The sequence below is a fragment of the Oncorhynchus gorbuscha genome, linkage group LG05, assembly GCF_021184085.1.
Source record: "Oncorhynchus gorbuscha isolate QuinsamMale2020 ecotype Even-year linkage group LG05, OgorEven_v1.0, whole genome shotgun sequence".
In the NCBI taxonomy this organism is placed as follows: domain Eukaryota; kingdom Metazoa; phylum Chordata; class Actinopteri; order Salmoniformes; family Salmonidae; genus Oncorhynchus; species Oncorhynchus gorbuscha.
Window position 1 is genome coordinate 68,666,262 of NC_060177.1, and position 8,738 is coordinate 68,674,999.

An 8,738-nucleotide genomic window follows, 5' to 3' on the forward strand; every position below is an offset into this window, starting at 1 on the left:
GCATCCTGTAATGTATATCAGTATCCTGTCATGTGTATCAGCATCCTGTAATGTATATCAGCATCCTGTAATGTGTATCAGCATCCTGTAATGTGTATCAGCATCCTGTAATGTGTTTCAGCATCCTATAATGTATATCAGCATCCTATAATGTGTATCAGCATCCTGTAATGTGTATCAGCATCCAGTAATGTATATCAGCATCATGTAATGTGTATCAGCATCCTGTAATGTGTATCAGCATCCTGTAATGTATATCAGTATCCTGTCATGTGTATCAGTATCCTGTAATGTGTATCGGCATCCTGTAATGTGTATCAGCATCCTGTAATGTGTATCAGCATCCTGTAATGTATATCAGCATCATGTAATGTGCATCAGCATCCTGTAATGTGTATCAGCATCATGTAATGTGTATCAGCATCATGTAATGTGTATCAGCATCCTGTAATGTGTATCAGCATCCTGTAATGTGTATCAGCATCCTGTAATGTGTATCAGCATCCTGTAATGTGTATCAGCATCCTATAATGTGTATCAGTATCCTGTGATGTGTATCAGCATCCTCTAATGCATATCAGCATCCTCTAATGCATATCAGCATCCTGTAATGTGTATCAGCATCCTGTAATGTGTATCAGCATCCTGTAATATGTATCAGCATCCTGTAATGTGTATCAGCATCCTGTAATGTGTATCAGCATCCTATAATGCATATCAGCATCCTCTAATGCATATCAGCATCCTCTAATGCATATCAGCATCCTGTAATGTGTATCAGCATCCTGTAATGTGTATCAGCATCCTGTAATGTGTATCAGCATCCTGTAATGTGTATCAGCATCCTGTAATGTGTATCAGCATCCTACAATGTGTATCAGCATCCTGTAATGTGTATCAGCATCCTGTAATGTGTATCAGCATCCTGTAATGTGTATCAGCATCCTGTAATGCGTATCAGCATCCTGTAATGTGTATCAGCATCCTGTAATGTGTATCAGCATCCTGTAATGTAAATCAGCATCCTGTAATGTAAATCAGCATCCTGTAATGTGTATCAGCATCCTGTAATGTGTATCAGCATCCTGTAATGTGTATCAGCATCCTTTAATGTGTATCAGCATCATGTAATGTGTATCAGCATCCTGTAATTATATCAGCATCCTACAATGTGTATCAGCATCCTACAATGTGTATCAGCATCCTATAATGTGTATCAGCATCCTGCAATGTGTATCAGCATCCTGCAATGTGTTTCAGCATCCTACAATGTGTATCAGCATCCTGTAATGTGTATCAGCATCCTGTAATGTGTATCAGCATCCTGTAATGTGTATCAGCATCCTGTAATGTATATCAGCATCCTGTAATGTGTATCAGCATCCTGTAATGTACATCAGCATCCTATAATGTGAATCAGCATCCTGTAATGTATATCAGTATCCTGTCATGTGTATCAGCATCCTGTAATGTATATCAGCATCCTGTAATGTGTATCAGCATCCTGTAATGTGTATCAGCATCCTGTAATGTGTTTCAGCATCCTATAATGTATATCAGCATCCTATAATGTGTATCAGCATCCTGTAATGTGTATCAGCATCCAGTAATGTATATCAGCATCATGTAATGTGTATCAGCATCCTGTAATGTGTATCAGCATCCTGAAATGTATATCAGCATCCTACAATGTGTATCAGCATCCTGTAATGTATATCAGCATCCTATAATGTGTATCAGCATCCTGCAATGTGTATCAGCATCCTACAATGTGTATCAGCATCCTGCAATGTGTATCACCATCCTACAATGTGTATCAGCATCCTGTATTGTGTATCAGCATCCTGTAATGTATATCAGCATCCTGTAATGGATTTCAGCATCCTGTAATGTGTATCAGCATCCTGTAATGTGTATCAGCATCCTATAATGTGTTTCAGCATCCTGTAATGTGTATCAGCATCCTATAATGTGTTTCAGCATCCTGTAATGTGTATCAACATCCTGTAATGGAGCTAAAGCGTTGTTCCCTCTGCACGTGACTGCAGCCCTTAATACTCAAATCATTTGTTCTGGAAAGGCTGAGTGTGCAAACAGTGACAAGATCAGATTAATAGAAATGGGTTCTATTTCTATGATTGAATGTGTTCGTGTTCAGAAAACAGGATTTTATAGGATTTGAGTCATTTCAAACTGTCAGCCTGAACAGCTTTTTCTTGCCTTAAAATTAAATCTTGTTTCCCCGTTTCAGTCCACCTGCTTCAGTACAGGCTAACAGTACAACTACAGTACAACTACAACACACATACGCCTGCTCGTACAATGCCAACTGCTCGTATGTACACCCACCCCTGTGCTCTTTGCCCTCTTTTTTTCCCTGACAGCATTGTGTCCATGTTAAGATCTACTCCAGAACAACCAAGACTATTTCAGCCATAAGGTCTCATTTGGAGTTATTAGCCTGAGTCTGGGGCTCGTAACTATGAACAGCTTAATGACATTACCACTCTTAGGGCTTTTAAACCGTAGGGAAGACAGAGAGGGAGAGGGATGGAGACAGAGAGGGATGGAGGACGGAGGGAGAGGGTAGACAGAGAGGGATGGAGGGGGGAGAGAAGGGAGAGAAGGGAGGGAGAGGGTAGACAGAGAGGGATGGAGGAGGGAGAGAGGGTAGACAGAGAGGGATGGAGGAGGGAGAGAGGGAGAGAGAGGGAAGTCAGAGAGGGATGGAGGAGGGAGGGAAGGGAGTGAGGGGAAGACAGAGAGAGATGGAGGAGGGAGGGAGGGAGGGAGGGTAGACAGAGAGGGATGGAGGAGGGAGAGAGGGAGGGAGGGTAGACAGAGAGGGATGGAGCAGGGAGGGAGGGTAGACAGAGAGGGATGGAGGAGGGAGGGTAGACAGAGAGAGATGGGAGGAGGGATGGGAGGAGGGAGGGAGGGGGAGGGAGGGAGGGAGGGAGGGTAGACAGAGAGGGATGGAGGAGGGAGGGAGGGTAGACAGAGAGGGATGGAGGAGGGAGAGAGGGTGGACAGAGAGAGATGGAGGAGGGAGAGAGGGAGAGAGAGGGAAGTCAGAGAGGGATGGAGGAGGGAGAGAAGGGAGAGAAGGGAAGTCAGAGAGGGATGGAGGAGGGAGAGAAGGGGGAGAAGGGAAGACAGAGAGGGATGGAGGAGGGAGAGAGAGGGAAGACAGAGAGAGATGGAGGAGGGAGAGAGGGTAGACAGAGAGGGATGGAGGAGGGAGAGAAGGGAAGACAGAGAGAGATGGAGGAGGGAGGGAGGGTAGACAGAGAGGGGTGGAGGAGGGAGAAAGGGAGGGAGGGTAGAGAGAGAGGGATGGAGGAGGGAGGGAGGGTAGACAGAGAGGGATGAAGGAGGGAGAGAGGGTAGACAGAGAGGGATGGAGGAGGGAGAGAGGGTGGACAGAGAGAGATGGAGGAGGAAGAGAGGAAGAGAGAGGGAAGTCAGAGAGGGATGGAGGAGGGAGAGAAGGGAAGTCAGAGAGGGATGGGGGAGGGAGAGAAGGGAGAGAAGGGAAGACAGAGAGGGATGGAGGAGGGAGGGGGAGGGTAGACAGAGAGGGAGGGAGGGAGGGTAGACAGAGAGGGATGGAGGAGGGAGAGAAGGGAAGACAGAGAGAGATGGTGGAGAGAGGGAGGGAGGGTAGACAGAGAGGGATGGAGGAGGGAGAGAGGGAGGGAGGGTAGAGAGAGAGGGATGGAGGAGGGAGGGAGGGAGTGTAGAGAGAGGGATGGAGGAGGAAGAGATGGTGGACAGAGAGTGATGGAGGAGGGAGAGAGGGTGGACAGAGAGAGATGGAGGAGGGAGAGAGGGAAGGAGGGAGGGTAGAGCGAGAGGGATGGAGGAGGGAGGGAGGGTAGACAGAGAGGGATGAAGGAGGGAGAGAGGGTGGACAGAGAGCCATGGAGGAGGGAGAGAAGGGAAGACAGACAGGGATGATGGAGGGAGGGAGGGTGGGTAGACAGAGAGGGAGGGAGGGAGGGAGGGTAGACAGAGAGGGATTGAGGAGGGAGAGAGGGAGGGAGGGTAGACAGAGAGGGGTGGATGAGGGAGGGTAGACAGAGAGGGATGGAGGAGGGAGAGAGGGTAGACAGAGAGGGATGGAGGAGGGATGGAGGGAGGGAGGGAGGGAGGGTGGAGGAGGGAGAGAGGATAGAGGGAGGGGGATGGAGGAGGGAGAGAGGGTAGACAGAGAGGGATGGAGGAGGGAGAGAAGGGAAGACAGAGAGGGATGGAGGAGGGAGGGAGGGTAGACAGAGAGGAATGGAGGAGGTAGAGAGGGAGGGAGGGAGAGGGAAGACAGAGAGGGATGGAGGAGGGAGAGAGGGAAGACAGAGAGGGATGGAGGAGGGAGAGTGTAGACAGAGAGGGATGGAGGAGGGAGAGAGGGTAGACAGAGAGGGATGGAGGTGGGAGAGAGGGAGGGAGAGGGAAGACAGAGAAGGATGGAGGAGGGAGAGAGGGACGGAGGTTAGACAGAGAGGGGTGGAGGAGGGAGGGAGGGTAGACAGAGAGGAATGGAGGAGGAAGAGAGGGAGAGAGGGTAGACAGAGAGGGATGGAGGAGGGAGAGAGGGAGAGTGGGTAGACAGAGAGGGATGGAGGAGGGAGAGAGGGTAGACAGAGAGGGATGTAGGAGGGAGAGAGGGAAGACAGAGAGGGATGGTGGAGGGAGAGGGGAAGAAAGAGCGGGAGTGAAGGAAGGAGAGGGTAGGGAGGCAGAGATAACGATAAGCACCACTTAGGCTCTTTGATCATATGGTTCATTCATCTCCCAGCTAGACCAATGTGTTTAAGACAGTTTCCAGACTGAACACTCAACTTTTGCAATGTACACACACACGCACACACACACACACACACACACACACACACACACACACACACACACACACACACACACACACACACACACACACACACACACACACACACACACACACACACACACACACACACACACACACACACACACACACACACACACACACACACACACACACACACACACACACACACACACACACACACACGCAGACAATATCCGCTGTTTGATAGTCTCAACAGTTACAGAGAGACATTTCTTTTTCATAACCTGATTGTGTAATTTCTCTGTCTGGAGAACCCTGTTATATTATTACAGAAGTGTAACTGAACATTCCTCTGGGAGTGTGTGATTTATCTTCACTTTGTTTGTGTGACAGACGGATCAGGGGCCTCTCCCTCTCTCCTCTCCTCTTTGCTTCCCCTCTCCTCCTTTCAGTGCTCTGTAACACAGGAGAGAAGGGGTTAAGGAAAAACAGACCCTCAAAGGCGCTGTCTGCTTAACCCCCGAGTGAGAGAGAGAGAGAGAGATACAGAGAGAGAAAAGGAGAGCAAGGGAGAAAGAGGGACAGAGATGTAGAGAGTAAGAGTGTGTTTACATTTTGTCTGTGGCAAAGTCTTGGAGAGAAAGCTGGGGACAGTCAAGCTGACACACACACACACACACACACACACACACACACACACACACACACACACACACACACACACACACACACACACACACACACACACACACACACACACACACACACACACACACACACACACACACACACACACACACACACACACACACACACACACACACACACACACGCACACACACACATTTCTCTACAAAGCACTGTGTCTGTCTGAGTGTCTGTGTGTTGTAACAGGCTCTTCTCTTCCCTGAGCTGTGAGCAGGTGTGAGGAGTCCTTAACCCCACTGAGGAGCAGAAACATGACACCTTAACGAGAAACACTACAGAGGGAAGAGAGAGTGAGAGTGAGAAAGGTGACCACCAACAGTCATCATGGAGATGCCCGCTACACTCCAGCACAGCCAACCCCACTCTTCTCTGGGCAGTAGGTCATCTGTGTGAGTGGGTCCAGCTGGAGGAGACGCGAGAGGCCAAACAACCTGTCACATACCTACACACACACACACACACACACACACACACACACACACACACACACACACACACACACACACACACACACACACACACACACACACACACACACACACACACACACACACACACACACACACACACACACACACACACACACACACACACACACACACACACACACACACACAGCTGCACTCGATTCCCAGAACTAGACTACTCTGTTTAACTTAACCTCCTTTATCAACACTGACAGCTCAGGTCACCTCATAGGTGTTCTTTAACCTGCACTGTAGGAGTAACCCACTACTCAGCCTTAGTGTGCATGTTCATGTGTATATGTGTGTGTTCTCATCCGCTGTGGTCCATGGCCAGCAGCACACTTTTAGAAAAAAGGCTTCCAAAAGGTTTATTTGGCTGTCCCCAGCCAAATGGAACACAAAAGCGTTCTACCTGGAACCAAAAATGGTTCTTCAAAGGGTTATCCTATGGGGACAGCCAAAGAACCCTTTTAGGTTCTATATAGCACATTGTTGTACTCCATGTAGAGTTGAGTAAGGACAGTCTTCTACAGTATGTTGAAGTATATGCTGCATGTCTCTTCAGAAGGAACATAAACATGAAAACAAAGTTATTCCAAATTCTCTTCAAATGTATTTATAAAGCCATTTATTCCAACCATGTTAAACATTGTCTCCATAAGGAAATGACAGGATAGAAAAAGCACAAAAACAAACCTTTAATGAGAAACAAACAACTTGAACAATTCAACCAACTATGTGTCATTTCATCATTTCACTAACTTACAACAAAACCAGACAAAATCTCTATGCCAATAAATACTATCAAATATTACAATACAATAAAGCAAAAACGCTTCCCAATTGATCACACACACACACACACACACACACACACACACACACACACACACACACACACACACACACACACACACACACACACACACACACACACACACACACACACACACACACACACACACACACACACACACACACACACACACACACACACACACACACACACACACACACACACACACAGGAATGACTCTCCCCCCAGCACGTACTGTAGAGAGGCTACCCACTGATCCTCTGTGAATCAATAGTAACTATTCCCATGTTAGTGCAAATCACTCCCGGCCATCACCCAGTTCCAAATAATGCACCCACTGATATGCAGCATGTTTTTGCTTATCTCATTGGCAAAACATTGTAGTGGCCCCCCTCTTGAAGGCAGAGAGAACCTTTATATGTTTTTAAGTTATTTTCCTGCAATTATACAAATTTTATTGCCATGGGATGGAGAGAAATGTTGCAATATTATAAGAAACGTAATGCAATTTGATTTGTTTTGTCATGGAGCTGAGAGAGAATTGTGCGGTTTACCTCAAATTTCCTGCTATTCTATACAATTTGGCATGTGGGTAGAGAGAAATTGTGCATGCCGTTTTAAAGCACATTTCCTGAAATTCTACATATTTTGCCATGACTTATGCCATGATAATATGAAATCTTAGTGAGAGTGACTCACAAAGAGGACTCCCTGGGGGTCAGGGCCCCTGTGCACGTGCCCTTCATGTTCGGTCGGTAATTCGGCCATGATTACTACAAGTTTAGATATCTAGATAGACTAACTTACCAATCTAAAAAAATGTAGCTGACATGGGCGAATTGAGCGACTTACACAATAAGAGGAATGATGCACAACCAAGGTTTGATTGGTCAGTTCGGGGTAACGGAGTGTTGTTTAGCCAGTTCGGGGTAACGGAGTGTTGTTTAGCCAGTTCGGGGTAACGGAGTGTTGTTTAGCCAGTTGGGGTAACGGAGTGTTGTTTAGCCAGTTCGGGGTAACGGAGTGTTGTTTAGCCAGTTCGGGGTAACGGAGTGTTGTTTAGCCAGTTCGGGGTAACGGAGTGTTGTTTAGCCAGTTCGGGGTAATGGAGTGTTGTTTAGCCAGTTCGGGGTAACGGAGTGTTGTTTAGCCAGTTCGGGGTAACGGAGTGTTGTTTAGCCATTTCGGGGTAACGGAGTGTTGTTTAGCCAGTTCGGGGTAACGGAGTGTTGTTTAGCCAGTTCGGGGTAACGGAGTGTTGTTTAGCCAGTTCGGGGTAACGGAGTGTTGTTTAGCCAGTTCGGGGTAACGGAGTGTTGTTTAGCCAGTTCGGGGTAACGGAGTGTTGTTTAGCCAGTTCGGGGTAACGGAGTGTTGTTTAGCCAGTTCGGGGTAACGGAGTGTTGTTTAGCCAGTTCGGGGTAACGGAGTGTTGTTTAGCCAGTTCGGGGTAACGGAGTGTTGTTTAGCCAGTTCGGGGTAACGGAGTGTTGTTTAGCCAGTTCGGGAGTAAAGGACATGGCAGCTGTGACCGCAACATGATGATGAAATGTGTGAATATCAAAAATGCAATTGGTTTGTGTACAGGTCTTCTGCCCTGCGGCTGCCTCCAAACGAAACTAAAGGTGTGTGTATGCAGGCACGTGCACAGCACAGGAGGCTGCTGTGGGAATGACGGCTCATAATGGATGGAACGGAGAAGATGGAATGGCATCAAACACATGGAAATCATTTCTTTGATGTAATTGTTACTATTCCATTTATTCCACTCCAGCCATTATCACGAGCCAGTCCTCCCCAATTAAGGTGCCACCAACCTCCTGTGGTGCACAGACAGAGCCCTAGGGGTGTTGGAGCACCTGCCCTTTGCCCTCCTTTGAAAACAGTGCCCTTTTGATTAGTGCCGTCTCTTCTA